Source organism: Musca domestica, unplaced genomic scaffold, assembly GCF_030504385.1.
Source record: "Musca domestica strain aabys unplaced genomic scaffold, Musca_domestica.polishedcontigs.V.1.1 30, whole genome shotgun sequence".
NCBI classification, from domain to species: domain Eukaryota; kingdom Metazoa; phylum Arthropoda; class Insecta; order Diptera; family Muscidae; genus Musca; species Musca domestica.
The window spans coordinates 10,069,738-10,087,700 of record NW_026712300.1 but is presented as its reverse complement, the minus strand read 5'-3'; the positions used below and the strand labels follow the sequence as shown (position 1 = coordinate 10,087,700).

General features: G+C 36.5%; 1 protein-coding gene across 8 annotated transcripts in view; it reads right to left on the bottom strand.

Annotated features, from left to right (window-relative positions):
- The window catches only part of LOC105262572 (uncharacterized), a 736,506-nt gene that overhangs the window by 350,309 nt on the left and 368,234 nt on the right, over positions 1 to 17,963 (bottom strand). The window lies entirely within an intron of this gene.

The window sequence follows — 17,963 nt, the reverse complement described above, 5'->3', positions numbered from 1 at the left end:
TCTGTTACCCACAAAAGTAGACAAGGTTGAAGAGTGGGACTTAATCCAATGAAGAGTAATCTGAGAATCCGACCAAAAGTAGATTTGAGAAATCGGGAATTTAAAATATTGCTTTAATTGGCTCCAGAAGGTTGCGAGTAAATGAGCAGCACACAACTCTAATCGAGGCAACGTTCTCGTTTTCAAAGGCGCAACTCTTGACTTTGATGCGATTAAATTTACTGCTATGTTTCCCAAAGAATCTTCACAGCGAAGATATAAACAGCAACCATATGCCTTTATTGAAGCATCTCCAAATCCATGGACCTCTATGTTAGTTGAATTTGGTAGTCGAATGTATCGAGGAATCTGTACTTGAGACAATTTACTGTAATCAGCCATGATGGATTCCCAAGCTGATTCAATTTCTTGGGGAACTGATACATCCCAATCACATTTTATGATCCAAAGATGTTGGAGCAATATTTTTGACCTAATGATGAGAGGGCTTATTAAACCCATTGGGTCAAAGAGCGTCGACGTCAGGGAAAGAATGTTTCTTTTCGTATTATGTGCATACGTTTTGGATGGGCGAAACTCAAAATGGAATGTGTCATTATCTGAGTGCCATGTCATACCCAAAGTACTTGTGACGTCATCATTTAGCTTCATTTCCTTTACTTCATCTTCACTTGAGACATAACCTGGGTAATTGCTATGCCATTTCGAGAGTGAAAATTTCGAGTAAGATAAAATTTCGGTGACTTCGTTCTTAATGCGTTTTAAAGATACAAGGTCATCCGCTCCAGTAACCATATCGTCGACATAAAAATCATTCATGATTATGCCTTTTCCTACTTCGTATGGGTTGGGAAAACGTTCTGCGGCATAATGTAGGCTTCGAATTGCGAGATATGGTGCCGAAGCTGTCCCGTATGTAACGGTGTTGAGGGCAAATGTTTTTATCGGTTTGGTGGAGTCATCTCTCCACAGTATAAGCTGAAGTTGTCTATCCTCAGGGTGAACCAAAACCTGACGATACATTTTGACGATATCAGCTGTCATTCCGTAACGATGACACCTGAAACGAAGCAGAGTAATTAATAAATTGTTCTGGATTGTTGGACCCACCATCATAATTTCATTCAGGGATGTTTGTGAAGAGGTTCGACATGATGCGTCGAAAACAACACGCAACTTGGTCGGCACACTGCTGGGGCGAAGAACACAGTGATGTGGTATGTAATAGTTGGGAACTGAAATATTAGTGTCGTCCACCTGAGACATATGGCCCAATTCCTCATATTCTTTAAGAAATTGTGAGTAATCCTCTTTTAATTCAGGGTTTTTGTTCAATTTTCTCTCTATGGAAAAGAAACGACGCAAGGCAATGTCTCGTGAATCGCCAAGCACATTTGGGTCACCTTTAAAGGGTAATCTCACCATTAAGCGTCCATCCGATTGAACTGATACATTTTTCACAAAATGGTCTTCACATACTTTTTGTTCTCGGGACATATTTTGGCATTTGCTTTCAACGACGTCAATTTTCCATAGCATTTCAATATTTTTATTTATCTCTTGGAAAATATCTTTGTGTTGTACAATGGAGTAAGTAGACCTTTGTGATGATATTGCCGTTTGACTTGTATACTTTCCAGAGACAATCCATCCCAAGAGAGTTTTTTGTAAAGTGGGCAAATTTTCTCCAAGTTTAATTTGACCAACGGATAAGAGCGAAAAGAATGATTCTGCTCCGAGTAAAATATCGATTCCTCGTCGACGATGAAATTCTGGATCAGCTAGCTCTATGTTGGAGGGCAAATTGAAATCATTAACGGAAAGATTCTCATCAGGATGATAACCAGTTATATTGCGAGAAACCAGGAACTCTAATGACATATTGAAGTTATTAAGACGAGATCTTATTGTCGTTTGTGTTTTATGAGTGACTCTCAACTTCGAAGAGCCAACTCCAGAGACATCTGTTGAATTTGTGCATTTCTTGAGATTAAGAGATTTGCATAATGTCTCACTTATGAAGTTAACTTGAGAGCAAGAGTCAAGCAGAGCACGGCCCAATTGATATTTTCCCTCTGAGTCACGAACCAATACTAATGCAGTAGCAAGAATAACAGCACTCACTTGGGGACTGGGTTTGTTTTGAAAGGTGCTATGTGTAGCAGCAGATGATGATGACGGTTCTTCTTCTTTCTGGGGACAGGTTGGTTCTAATTGCTTATGAAGAAGCGAGTGATGACGTTGTTTACAAAATCTACATGAATATTTTGTGGGGCATTGTATGTAACCATGCCCTTTTGATAAACAGTTGAGGCAAAGTTTTTGTTGCTTAGCTTGTTCAATTCGTTGATTAGGAGTAAGAACGATGAACCGCTGACAAGTTGATATCATATGACCCGATTTGGAGCAATGACTGCACACAAAATCTTGAGCCACATTTTTTGTTACGAATGAATGTTGTTTTTGATTATTAATATGTGAGTAATTTGTTGTTATGGTAGGGTTATGCTGTTTGAAGACCGCTTCCCCACTAAGACACGAGAGTAAGTGGTTGAATTTTTCCGAAGTAGAAATATTTGGGTCATTGTGGACCAAATTGTTAAACGTATTTATAAAGTTCTTATATTCCAGATATTTCCCGTCAAACTTCGGTAATTTTAAGCTGGGTAATCTATTAGATGGGACATGAGGCAACACAAAAGATTGATCAGTTACACTAGGACGTCTATCTTGCCCAATTTGAGTAAGAATTTTAGTTTTAATTGAAACATATAGTTCCTCAATTTCGGCTCTTCCATTATCTCTGGGAGACAATCTTTCTATCTGACTTTGGTAGTAAGAAGCTTGCTTGTAGTGGGATTCTACAATTCCCAACCGACACTCAAGTTCTGTATGAGACAATGAAGTGTTGGATTCAATTATATTTTTAATTCGGGTCATACTCCCCTTTGACGAGCCACGTTGTTGTTTCAATTCCTCAATGGTTGTGTCCCTTTGGGAACCTTGGACTTGTTCATCAGTCATTTGGAATTATAATTTATTATAAATTTGTGTAAAAATGTTTTCCGTTGTTTACCGATGATAGGATTATGTTGCGCAAGAAAAAGAAGCCGGTTTATGAGAATGCCGTCTCAGTCTAATTTTCAGCTTCAGCCACTTGAGCAACGATAGTTTTAAAAATGGCACCAAAAAATTAGATGAAAAGTAGGCGAGAATGCTGTCTCACTCTAAATTTTCAATTCAGCAATATTCCTTATCGCTTATAAAAATGGCTTCGATTCTTTCGCAAAATGACGGAGTAATGGCTGACAGTAAAAAGGCGGGCAAACAAAATCCAAATGCACTTGGGTAATATGGAGCAAAAATTGCAGGTTAAAAAAGACACAAGTGTCCTGTCACGGTCGCCAATGTTTGAGGATTGCCTATTTTGACAACCCCGGAATATGTTTCATATGTAATTAAACACACTCCTAACTCAAGGGTTCGACTTGAGTATGTAAATTGACTTACTCTGGGCAATTGTGTTGTCTATAGGGCCACTTACGACAAAGGTGTTTTAATACACCTCTCCGCCTTTAATCTGACCACGGTTATCCAACAGCAAGTAGAATTCCCTGAGCAAGTTCTTTCTCCTGGAAGAGCAATTTGTCCAAATATTTTCTTCCTCTGTTGAGACACGCCAAAATTCTCGCCTTCGTTTAGTTCCACTTTTAGCTTAATTTTTATGCAATTTTCTCCAAAATTAATTTGCAGTTTTTACTCAACCACTGTGTTGGGTAATATCTACTTTTTTGTTTGCCTCTAGCCCGTCACCAAATTAAAACACTTCTTCACTCTTTAGTTGTTTCAAATAAGAATGTTTTATTTCTTTTCTATTCTGGTTTAACAACCAAAGGAATAGCGGGACAATATTTTTTGCATTGAATAGCAGCAGAGCGATCAGCAGAGGCAGAGCAATAACATAAACAGATATGATGCACTCAACGTATGTATGTATGTTTGTATGTATGTGCGTTCTCTGCCTATCACTTGATCGTCTGACTGCTCATCCATATTTACAATAACAATGCTAGTTATGATGGATTCTCTTTAGGGCGAATTCAAAGTAAATAATAGAAAAGGGAAAACAGAAAAAATGACATTAAGGTGGCTCTTGTAGCGTTAAAATATTAAGTACTGAAAATAATTAATTTAAATAATGTTATGTTTTCAAAAATGCTCTTTGAGCAACAAATCAAATTTAAATAATATTAAAAAATCATTTGAGTGATTTAACACCATTATATGGGGGCTATCCGAAGATGTCAAATATACATTTTTCTGTCATAGGTTGTAGTATCCATTGCGAACTATAAATACGAAATTTGAAACAATTCCGGAAAAAATGAAACCACAAAATACAGATTATCGGGAAGAACCATTATATAGGGGCTATCCGAAGATGTGGACCTGCAAAGGTAATTTTCTGCCATAGGCTGTAGTACCCGTTACGAACTTAAAATACAAAATTTCGAATAATTCCTACAAATAATGTCCATAAAAAATGAAAACACTGAATATCGAGAGGTACCGTTACATGGGGATATACGAAGACGAAGACCTGCATAGGAAATTTTCTGTCATAGGTTGTAATTAATGTGGCTAAAATCCACAAAATACCGAATACCTGGGGGTACTGTTATATACGGACTATTCGAAGATGTGGACCTGGACCTCGCCTGAAATTGAAACAAATTTTTGCAAAAGAATCTCTCCACCTTACAATTTTGTTACTAGTGTAAACTAGTATGTACGTTTTTAGTGGTGCTCCCGACCTAAACACGCAATATGTTTTCTTCCACCCATGAAAGCGCGCAAAAACTAATGGCAAATTTTGGTTTGTGCATTAAATTATATTCTGCAAGACAATCTTTAGATACATCCAACACAAACGATCTAAACATTCATTATATATTAAAACAAGTTAAAAAGCAGTAAGTTCGGCCGGGCCGAACTTTGAATACCCTCCTCCATATGGAAATAAAATCCTGAAAAAATTTTGGTAAAATTTTAAAAATACCGAATATTGCCGTTATATTCGTGCCTATCGACGTGGACCCACACAGGCATTATTTGTCATGAGTCATTACCAAATTCAAATTCGGAACTTAAAATAAACGCGAATAATGTAGCTAAAATCATCAAAGTATAGAGTACCGTTATATCGGAGCTGTGCGAAGACCTGAACCTACGTAGACAATTTCTTGTCATATTCTGTAGCATCCATTACGAATTCAAATACGACATTTCAAACAACTTCGGTGAGTATTGTACCTTAACTCGTCAAAATACCGAATGTAGGGAGGTACTGGTATATGGGGACAATACGAAGACCTGGACCTCTAAATGCGTAATTTGAAAAAAATTGGAATAAAGACGCTAAAATCACCAAAATACCGTATAGGGAGGTACCGTTATATGGGGCACAAAATACCGAATATCGGGATATATGGGGCTATCCGAAGATGTGAACCTGCATAGACATTTTTTTATCATAGGTCGAAGTACCCATATGCGAATTTTAAATACGAAGTTTGAAGCAATTCCGGTAAAAAATGTTGCTAAAATCCACAATATACTGAATATAGGTAGGTACCATTACATATGGGCTATCCGTAAATCCACAAAATACTGAGTACCTGGTGTACCTTTATATGCGGCTATCCGAAGATGTGAACCTGCACAGATATTTTTCTGTCATAGGTCGAAGTACCCATATGCGAATTTTAAATACGAAGTTTGAAACAATTCCGGGGAAAATGTTGCTAAAATCCACAAAATACCGAATATCGGGAGGTACCATTACATAGGGGCTATCCGTAAATCCACAAAATACTGGGTACCTGGGGTACCTTTATATGCGGGCTATCCGAAGATGTGGACCTGCATAGACATTTTCCTGTCATAATTCGAAGTACCCATATGCGAATTTTAAATACGAAGTTTGAAACAATTCCGGAAAAAATGTTGCGAGAATCCTTAAAATACCGATTATTGGGAAGAACTATTATATAGGGGCTATCCGAAGATGTGGACCTACAAAGGTAATTTGCTACCATAGGTTGAAGTACCCATTGCGAACTTTAAATATGAATTTTGAAACAATTCCTCCATGCTACGGTGGAGGGTATAATAAACGTGAAATCGAATGAAGATATATATGGGAACTTTATCTATATTTTTACCGTTTATCCCCAATGTCAATATGGTTCGTCATTGGGCCTTCACAAAAATAAATGGACAGATTTACAGCCATGCATAAATCGGTTCAGAATATGATTCTATGGAAAGCATCAAAAGGAACTATGAGTCTGGTCCATCTCACGTCCTTCTCCATGTTACAAATAAATGCACAAATACATAGTACCCTGACCGCAGTGTGGTGTAGGGTATAAAAACATCCGCCTCCGCTTAATCTTGTTTGAAACGATTAGTGGAAATGATTTCAAAACTTTATTTGTTGTATTTTAAGCAGCGCAATAGGAGTTTTCGTCATCCGTCCCTTCAAAAAAAAAATGCCTATGCAGGTTTACATCTTAGGATAGCTTCTATATAAGGGTACCTCCCGATATTCGGTATTTTGATGATTTTAGCGACATTTTTCACGGGAATTGTTCACATTTCGTATTTAAAATTCGAAATGGGTACTGCAACCTATGGTAGAAAAATATCAAGGACAGGTTCACATCTTCAGATAGCCTCTATATAATGGTACCTCCCGATATTCGGTAGTTTGATGATTTTAACAATATTTTTCGCCGAATTGTTTCAAACTTCGCAATGGGTACTTCAACCTACGGTAGAAAAATGTCTATGCAGGTTCACATCTTCGAATAGCCTATATATAACGCTTCCTATAGATATTCGGCATTTTGATGATTTTAACAACATTTATCGCCGGAAATGTTTCAAACTTCGCTTATAAAATTCGCAATGGGTACCACAACCTATGACAGAACAATGTCTATGCAGGTCCACATCTTCGGATAGCCCGCATATAACAGTACCCATAGGTATTCCGTATTTGTGCATTTTACCACATTTTAAGCTAGAATTATTTCAAACTTCGCATTTAAAGTTCGCATTGGGTACTACAACCACATTTTCCATCGTAATTGTTTCAAATTTTGTATTTTAAGTTCGCAAAGGGTACTACAAACTGTGACAGCAAAATGTCAATGGTACCTCCCGATATTCGGCATTTTGATGATTTTAACAACATTTTTCTCCGAAATTGTTTCAAATTTCGTATTTGAAGTTAGCAATGGGTATTATAACAAAACAATGTCTAGGTAGATCCACATCTTCGGATAGTCCGCATATGACAGTACCCCCAGGTATTCGGTGTTTGTGGATTTTAGATGGAATTATTTCAAACTTCGCATTTAAAGTTCGCAATTGATACTACAACCTATGACAAAAAATTGTCCATGCAGGTCTACATCTTCGGATAGCCCCTATATAATTGTTCCTCCCTATATTCGGTATTTTGATGATTTTAGCCACATTTTCCGCAGGAATTATTTCAAACTTCGTATTTAAAATTCGCAATGGGTACTACGACCTATGACCTATCTATGCAGGTCCACACCTTCGTATCTCCCGATATTCGCTATTTTGATGATTTTAGAGAGATTATTTAACGGAATTGTTTCAAATTTCGTATTGCCCTCATGTAACGGTATCCTCCAATATACGATATTTTTTTATTTTAGCGGTATTTGCCGACTGATTTTATTAACATGTCAAATTTCTTTGAAATGCTGGAAGGTATTAAAAGTTCCGCTCGGCCGAACTTTACTTTACTTGTTAAATTTCAAGTTCTTTCAAAATGGTGGAGGTTATTAAAAGTTCGACCACTTTTTTACTTCTTCTTTTTTACTAAAGTAGGTCAAATTTTTTTATTTTGGATTTAAATTTCGTGGATATTCGTTAATTTTTTTGTGTAGATAACCAGAGTGGTTATTGTAGACTAAAAAATAAGAACATTAGCAGCGAATTGGAATAAAGTACAAAAATTAAAAAATAAACAGTTTTTTAACAAAATATGATCCCATTTTTATGGTACATATTAGGCCTGTAAGAATGAAAAAATTTTACTACGATAACCGATTTTCCCTTTATGATATCGAGAAAATGTCAAAACTTATAGATTCTTGCAGGAACAGGAACAAAGCAATTATATATACAAATTTCTTTTCTTGAGAGAATCAAACAGTAAAATTCGATATGGAATAATTCTTTCATAGATACTTTAAAAAATTAAAAAATATTATTTGGGGTTTTTTCGGAACATTGGTGCAAAAATATGGAGAGAAACTCTCACAACGTGCGGATTTCAATAATTATGAATTTTCGTGCTAATGTGAGATTAAGACCCTTGACGTCTTCTAGGGCCTTTAGTACAGTTTTGTGACAAATAATTCGTGGAATACTTTGACTTGCTACGATCCCGCTTAAAGGAAGTTTTAGCCACATTTAAAGGTTGTCGTATTTTTATTTGACTAATATTTTGAGGAATATTTCTAAAAGAGGTGTGGGAAATTGCTTCCTATTTTGGGTTACTATGCGATGTAAACTTTTAAACGCCGATACACCTTCTTCTACTTTATCATATGTGCGGTATAATAAAATATGCTTGCTTTTGACGTCATCCTTCTATAATAATGCTATGTAAAATATTTTGACTTGTTACGATCCCCTTAAACGTAATTTAAATCTTCTGAAAAAAAAACTAAAAAGTCTCTTTGGTAACTTGGTTTAACTTGACCAAAATAATCCTCGTACTTTTATATCCGATAATTTAAAATATGTAGAAGAGTGGGAAACTTGTTTCCTTATGCCTTTTATTTATACATCTGCTTATACATAATCTACTGCATTTTGTTTGTAATGTATTTTGTGCGAAACACCAATTTTGTATCGGTGCCAAATTTTACATTATCAATTCCAAAACCATAACAAAATTCGAAGGGAATTAGTGCGTTGTTAAATTTAAAGGCGGCTTGTGCTCCGCAGAATTAATATCAAGCTATGGTAAGTTTCCGGATGTATTATAAACTACTTAAATTAAACAAGTTAAAAAGCAGTAAGTTCGGCCGGTCCGAACTTTTAATACCCTCCACCATTTGCAACGAAAAAATAAAATCCTTAAAAAATTCTGTTAAAATTTTAAAAATACCGAATATAGCCGTTATATTGGGGTCTATACGAAGTGGACATACATATGCATTATTTGTCATAAGCCATTACCATATTCAAATTCGAAACTGGACCCGGACCGACAATTTTCTGTCACAGACTGTAGTTCCCATAAAAAACTTCAAATACCAAATTTCAAACAATTCCGGTTAATAATGTCGCTAAAATCATCAAAATACCGAACATAGCGAGGTGCCGTTATATGGGGGCTATACGAAGACGTGGACCTGCACAGACAATTTTCAGTCTTAGGGTCTATACGAAGATGGGGCTATACGAAGACGTGGACCTGCACAGACAATTTTCAGTCTTAGGGTGTAGTATCCATTTGGAACTTCAAATACCAAATTTGAAACAATTCCGGTGAATAACGTCGCTAAAATCATCAAAATACCGAATATAGGGAGGTACCGTTATATTGGGGCTATACGAAGACGTGGACCTGCAAAGACAATTTTCTGTCTTAGGGTGTAGTATCCATTTGGAACTTCAAATACCAGATTTGAAACAATTCCCGTGAATAATGTCGCTAAAGTCATCAAAATACCGAATATCGGGAGGTATCGTCATATGGGGGCTATACGAAGACATAGACTTGCACAGACAATTTTCTGTCTTAGGCTGTAGTATCCATTTCGAACTTCAAATACCAAATTTGAAATAATTCCGGTGAATAACGTCGCTAAAATCATCAAAATACCGAATATAGGGGGGTTACCGTTATATGGGAGCTATATGAAAACGTGGACCTACATGGCCCATTTACGAACTTAACCTGCCTACTGAAAAAATAAACATGTGTGCAAAATTTTAGCCATCTATCTCAATTCATTCGAAAGATAGCTTGATTACAACAGACAGGCAGACGGACAGACAGACAGACAGACGGACATCGCTAAATCGACTTAGAATTTTACGCTGATCAAGAATATATATACTTTGTTGGGTCTGACATGAGTATTTCGAGGAGTTACAAACGGATTGACAAAGTTAATATACCCTCCATAGTATGGTGGAGGGTATAAAAAGGCCTACAGTACAAGTGGTATTAGGTTTGAAGTTAATTTACATTCAATATGTGCATTAAAATAGCCTATACATACCCCTCCGGTTTTTAAATTCCATATTATAAGAAAATTGTATTTTATCTTGATGTCATACTTAATGAGCAATTACTCTTTCTTCCATTAGGCAGTTTTCGTTGCTTCAATTCTTAGTTTGTTAAAAATGAGGTAAGTCCGGCTTTATACTATTTTGTTTTTGAAAGCCAAAATAACCAAAACATAATGCAGTATAAATTACATAAAGAAAATCTATAAATTGACGCAACTAGATTGCATAATGTAAATCGGAATTTTATTCACACGATCTACTTTTAAGAAAATGATATACAATTTTCTCTAGAAACCAAAATAGAACTCATAGAAAAAAAAAAAAAAAAAAAAAAAAAAAAAAAAAAAAAAACAAGAACAACTTAACCCAACGAAAGTCAAAACCAGTAAAAAAGCAGTAAGTTCGGCCGGGCCGAACTTTGAATACCCTCCACCATTTGGAACGAATTAGAAAATTTTCAAAAAAATAAAATCCAATAAAAATTCTTTTAAAATCTTTAATATATCTAATATAGGAAGGTGCCGATATATGGGGGGATATTCGATATTGTGGACCTATAAAGACAAATCTATATCTGCGTGTAAAGTACTCACAAGGAACTCCGTGTGTGGATTTTCAGGCAATACGATTGGAAAATGTGGCTAAAATCATCAAAATACCGAATATCGCGGGGTATCGATATATATGGGAGCTATACGTTATCGTTAACCTATATAGAGAATTCTCTGTCGGTGTGTAAAGTGCTCACAAAGAAACCCTTGTGACCCTTCCGTTGAAAAATATGGCTAAAAACATCAAAGTATCGAATATCGGGGGTACCGTTATATGAGGGCTATACAATATCGTGGATCTATATAGATAATTCTCTGCCGAGGTATAAAGTAGAAACAAGGAACTCCTTGTGTGGATTTTCAGACAATTCCGTTCAAAAATGTGGGTAAAATCATCAAAATACCGAAGATCGGGGGTACCGTTATATGGGGGCTATACGATATTGTGGACCTATATAGATAATTCTCTGCCGAGGTATAAAGTACCCACAAGGAACTCCTTGTGTGAATTTTCAGACAATTCCGTTCAAAAATGTGGGTTAAATCTTCAAAATACCGAATAACGGGGGGTACCGTTATATGGGGGTTATACGATGTTATGGACCTATATAAATAATTCTCTGCAGAGGTATAAAGTACCCACAAGGAACTCCTTGTGTGGATGTTCAGACAATTCCGTTGAAAAATGTGGGTAAAATCATCAAAATACCGAATATCGGGGGGTACTGTTACATGGGGGCTATACGATATCGTGGACCTATAAGGACAATTCTCTGCCGAGGTATAAAGTACTCACAAGGAGCTCCTTGTGTGGATTTTCAGACAATTCCGTTGAAAAATGTGGGTAAAATCATCAAAATACCGAATATCGGGGGGTACCGTTATATGGGGGCTATACGATATTGTGGACCTATATAGATAATTCTCTGCCGAGGTATAAAGTACCCACAAGGAACTCCTTGTGTGGATTTTCAGACAATTCCGTTCAAAAATGTGGGTAAAATCATCAAAGTACCGAACGAATACCGAATATCGCGGGGTACCGTTATATGGGAGCTATACGTTATCGTTAACCTATATAGAGAATTTCTGTCGGTGGGTAAAGTGCTTACAAAGAACCCCTTGTGTACAAAGAACCCCTTGTAACCCTTCTGTTGAAAAATATGGCTAAAAACATCAAAGTACCGAATATCGGGTGTACCGTTATATGAGGGCTATACAATATCGTGGATCTATATAGATAATTCTCTGTCGAGGTATAAAGTACCCACAAGGAACTCCTTGTGTGGATTTTCAGACAATTCCGATGAAAAATGTGGGTCAAATCATAAAATACCGAATATCGGGAGGTACCGTTATATGGGGGATATACGATATCGTGGACCTGTATAGACAATTCTCTCTCATGGGGTGAAGTACTCACAAGGAACTACTTGTGTTGATTTTAAGACAATTCCATTGAAAAGCGTGGCTAACATCATCAAAATACCGAATATCGGAGGTTACAGTTATCGTTAAAATACCGAACATCGGGGGTTACCGTTATATAGGGGGCTATACGATATTGTTGACCTATATAAATAATTCTCTGCCGAGGTATAAAGTACTCACAAGGAGCTCCTTGTGTGGATTTTCAGACAATTCCGTTGAAAAATGTGGGTAAAATCATCAAAATACCGAATATCGGGGGGTACCGTTATATGGGGGCTATACGATATTGTGGACCTATATAGATAATTCTCTGCCGAGGTATAAAGTACCCACAAGGAACTCCTTGTGTGGATTTTCAGACAATTCCGTTCAAAAATGTGGGTAAAATCATCAAAGTACCGAACGAATACCGAATATCGCGGGGTACCGTTATATGGGAGCTATACGTTATCGTTAACCTATATAGAGAATTTCTGTCGGTGGGTAAAGTGCTTACAAAGAACCCCTTGTGTACAAAGAACCCCTTGTAACCCTTCTGTTGAAAAATATGGCTAAAAACATCAAAGTACCGAATATCGGGTGTACCGTTATATGAGGGCTATACAATATCGTGGATCTATATAGATAATTCTCTGTCGAGGTATAAAGTACCCACAAGGAACTCCTTGTGTGGATTTTCAGACAATTCCGATGAAAAATGTGGGTCAAATCATAAAATACCGAATATCGGGAGGTACCGTTATATGGGGGATATACGATATCGTGGACCTGTATAGACAATTCTCTCTCATGGGGTGAAGTACTCACAAGGAACTACTTGTGTTGATTTTAAGACAATTCCATTGAAAAGCGTGGCTAACATCATCAAAATACCGAATATCGGAGGTTACAGTTATCGTTAAAATACCGAACATCGGGGGTTACCGTTATATAGGGGGCTATACGATATTGTTGACCTATATAAATAATTCTCTGCCGAGGTATAAAGTACCCACAAGGAACTCCTTGTGTGGATTTTCAGACAATTCTGTTGAAAAATGTGGGTAAAATCATCAAAATACCGAATATCGGGGGTACCGTTACATGGGGGCTATACGATATCGTGGACCTATATAGACAATTCTCTGCCGAGGTATAAAGTACCCACAAGGAACTCCTTGTGTGGATTTTCAGACAATTCCGTTGAAAAATGTGGGTAAAATCATCAAAATACCGAATATCGGGGGGTACCGTTACATGGGGGCTATACGATATCGTGGACCTATATAGATAATTCTCTGCCGAGGTATAAAGTACCCACAAGGAACTCCTTGTGTGGATTTTCAGACAATTCTGTTGAAAAATGTGGGTAAAATCATCAAAATACCGAATATCGGGGGTACCGTTATATGGGGGCTATACGATATCGTGGACCGCTATAGCCCATCTTCGAACTTGACCTGCCTGCAGACAAAAGAGAGATCTGTGCAAAATTTTAGCTTCCTATCTTAATTCGTTTAGACTGTAGCATGATTACAACAGACGGACAGACGGACGGACAGGGTTAAATCGTCTTAGAATTTTACGCTGATCAAGAATATATATACTTTGTTGGGTCTAAAATGATTATTTCGATGAGTAACAAACGGAATGACGAACTTAATATACCCTCCATACCTTTTTTGGTGGAGGGTATAAAAAAATCTCACCAGCCAAACAAATCAAAATATGCTGCTAACACCAACAGCTTATAACATTTCAAAGTTATCACTAACTGCAGAAATCCTGAAGCTGCAGCCATCAAAATAAGCAAACAAGTTTCAGTGAGTCCCGAGCATTTTCCTGTACATTCAAGTCGCAAGCGTTATAAAAAAGGCAATCAATCAGCAAAAAACAATTGAGAGATCCGAAAATATTTCAAAAAAAATACAATAGGAGATTGTAATGCCAGTCACCCGAATAAATGATCAAAATCACCATTGCATCATCAATGTACCGAAACTTCAATAACCAACGCCTTTATATTTACTAGTTTATCTGAGGCTCAAATAACTGAGGGTTTGGTACCAGAAATGGAAGTTTCACAAACATGTCAGCAACTGAAAGAAGGATCTGAACAATATAGTCCACTTGATGATGTTTCAAGTGACATTCATCCATCATTCAACATATCGGAATGGGAAAATGCAACGTCCAATCTAGTATCAGATATTTCCAGTGATCGGTCGTCCTCGAGCCTTCAATCGTTGTCTGATCTTGACACAAGTGACATGAACATAGTTTTTGCATAGATGTGAAAATATTAAGAATTCTACTGTTGTGCAACCATCCCACGGAAACAGTCTATCACAAATTACCGAATGAACCACTATTAACTCTTCCAAAAATGAAACAACTATATCCGAATACTATCCTGATACGGGCATTGATAAAACAAATATAAGTTCATTTGTAGAACTTATTCCAGTTCCAGTAAATATCGAAGCGCTCTTTGTTCCGTCATCGAACCGAGAATCAAAAAAAAAAAAAAAAAAACATTTTTGTCTCTTTTGCAAAACTTTGCAAACCAAGTTTGCAAGACATCTGTTTTTAAGACGCCAGAACGAGAAACTTGTGAAACGTGCGATGGCACTTCCCAAAAAAAAAAAAAAAAAAAAACCAAGGAGCGTATTAAATTGATAGGTGGAATTAGGAAACAAGGAGATTTCTTGCATAACACTTCGAAAAAGGAAAACTCTGTTATTTTGATAGTAAGCTGAAGACAACAAAAACATATAAAGCGAGAACCAGATGATTACGTTTGCTGTAAAAATGCAAAGGATTCTTCACAAAATATGGATTACGAGCCCATCTTTCCAAAGGTCACGAAAATAAAAATTCACGATCTAATTATATTGAGGGCCGAAAACTGACTCAATATGTGCATCCAATAGCTACTCCCGAAATGAAAACTAAAATTTTCCCAGTATTCAGAAGCGATGATGTAATAAGGTCTATTCGGTTTGATGAGTTGATAATACGCTATGGCAATAGGTTCTCCGAACAGCTTTGCCAAAGCCATCATCATGACCAAATAAGAACTGAAAAAAATGCGCCGGAAGTTTCTGAACTTAAAAACATATTCAAACCATTTCTGTTTTACAAAACTATAGAGGCCTTGTGGAATACAGCAAAGTTGAATTTTGGTTGTGGGCTTAATACGCCCGCGGTAGCAACATCTTTAACAACTTTAATTTAAAAAATATGCAAAAATTCAACGTTATGAATACATTAAATCTGAAAATTATGACTTGAAAACTTCTTTGGATAACTTCGTCTCTCTTTGGGTAGAGGAAACACCCACACAAATAAACAGAAGAGCCATAGAAGATAAGATCAGAGGAGAACAAAAAAGATCGATTTACCGAGCAAAAAGCGCATAAAAATTTCATTTAAAATCTAAAATCCTAGATTCGATGACTACATTAACCGAAAACTTTAGTTTTTCTGACTGGAGAAATCTCGTACAAGCTACACTTGCATTTATACAAGTATTTAAAACAAAAAGCTGGCGGAATAGAAAGACTTTCCATTGATAATTACAACAACAAGGAACCAATTACTGATATTGTACAAGCTGGCCTTATAGAAAATATATCAAAACAATCACTGTACCAAGGCGATTGATCTTATTTTAGAATTTCGGGTAAGATCCGGAGTTGAAAAATCAAACAAGTATGTATGGAGTGTACCTGGAAAATGTGGGACATCAAAATGCTATTATCGTGCATGCCCTTTATTACGAAAATTCTCATCCGAATGTGGAGCTAAAATACCACACTCCTTAAAGGTACCATGTTAAGAAAACATATTGCAACGTATACTTAATTGTTGCACGTGCAAGAAGCGACAGTAGATAAACTGGCGAACTTTTTGGGCCACAACAAAGATATTCATAAATCTATATACAGGGTATCTGTACCTTTAGCAAAAGTTACTACTCTTTCAAAAATGTTATTGTCAGCAGCAGGCTGTGACGATTTTGAAGATATGGGTAAAGGTAATGGAAATGAAATGTATATATCTCTGATGATTCAGAGACCACACGAGAATCAAATACAGTAAAACCGAGGAAACGTAGTAGTAAGTAATCTATTTACAACTTAAAATAAGAGTATAAAATAAGTATAGATTAAATGTTAATTTGTTCAAACTTTGCCAATCTTAATATTTGTATTGCTGCAAGGTCAGGTACGAGAATGAAAGTAATCGCACTACTACTTTTTATTCCTCCCACACAAGGGTTCAAAATTTGGAATACCTAGACCGCTCATAAAGAGATAAATATTCATCAGATTATATTTAAATTTTACACAAGTCCATAACTTAACCATTACAAGATATGGTGTGAAAATGGGATATACTGTTAGGTACCTCCCCCCAAAGAGTTAACATTTTGAATAACCAAAATGCGAAGTAGGCAACTGATTTTTTCAAACTTCGCGCATTCTAATATTGCTGCCAAAACAAGATCTAGTGTAAAGGTAGGATATAGCAGACCACCCTATCTGGTAGCTCCCCCACAAAGGGTCAACACTTTGAGTAACCATATTTCTTATAAAATCCTAATATTTCTACCGACACTAGATTAGGAATGAAGATGAAATATATCGGTTCTCTTCTACCGTTACCTCCAAAAAGTTTGTTTGTGTCTACAATGGTTGGTATTGGGGACTATCGCATATCCCCATGAAACGGTGCCGCTCGAAATTCGGTATTACGACTATAGTAGCCTTATTTTCACAGATTTGTTCCAAATATTGTATTTAGAATTTGTAATGGGGTTTCATTTCTGTCGCATGAAATTCTTTATATAGTTCCACATTTTAATATAGCTCCCACAGAAAGGTACCCCCAGTTAATCGCCCTTTTGACGATTTATGAATAATGTCTTTTTATACCCTACAACACTATGTGTTGGGGGTATTATATGCTTGATTGGGCCAACATTTATGTAACACCTTGAAATATTCGTTTTCCATACAGGAAAGTTTTGATCTTCCTAGTTCGCCGAGCTAAGTCGATCTAGTTAGTATGTTCGTCTGTCCATGAATTTGAATTTGATTTTGTAATCACGCTAGAGGTTGCAATTGTGGACCGATCCTCACGACATTTTGCTTGGAGGTGGGGTTAGGGCCAGATTAGATTAGGGTTTGTGGAGATGATCGTTTTGGTAGTGGCTCTATACGTCACAATTGCGGAATTTAGCATTCGGTTAGAGCTAAAACTGGGCAGAAGCCTTCCAACTTAGGAGGTGAAATAGATACCGACTTTTGTGATAAAAAAAAAACCAAATTTTCAATTAAACCTCGAATATTTTTAATCCCGGCGATTTCTTATCGAACGCGATTTTTCCATTTTGACTTACAATATTGAAGTATACTTTTTATAATATTTTTCCCTACAACACAGGTTGGGGTTATAATACACAGATCGCAATTATCGTCCTATCCTCACGAAAATTTTCCTAATTTTGTAGCCGTTACAAAGGTCACAATTAGAGACCAAGGACACGAAATCTCGTATGAGGTTAGAGCTTAGGACAGCGGGTAGATGGACCACTACTTTTGTGTGAAAAATAAGACAATTTTTATTCTACCGAAATGATAA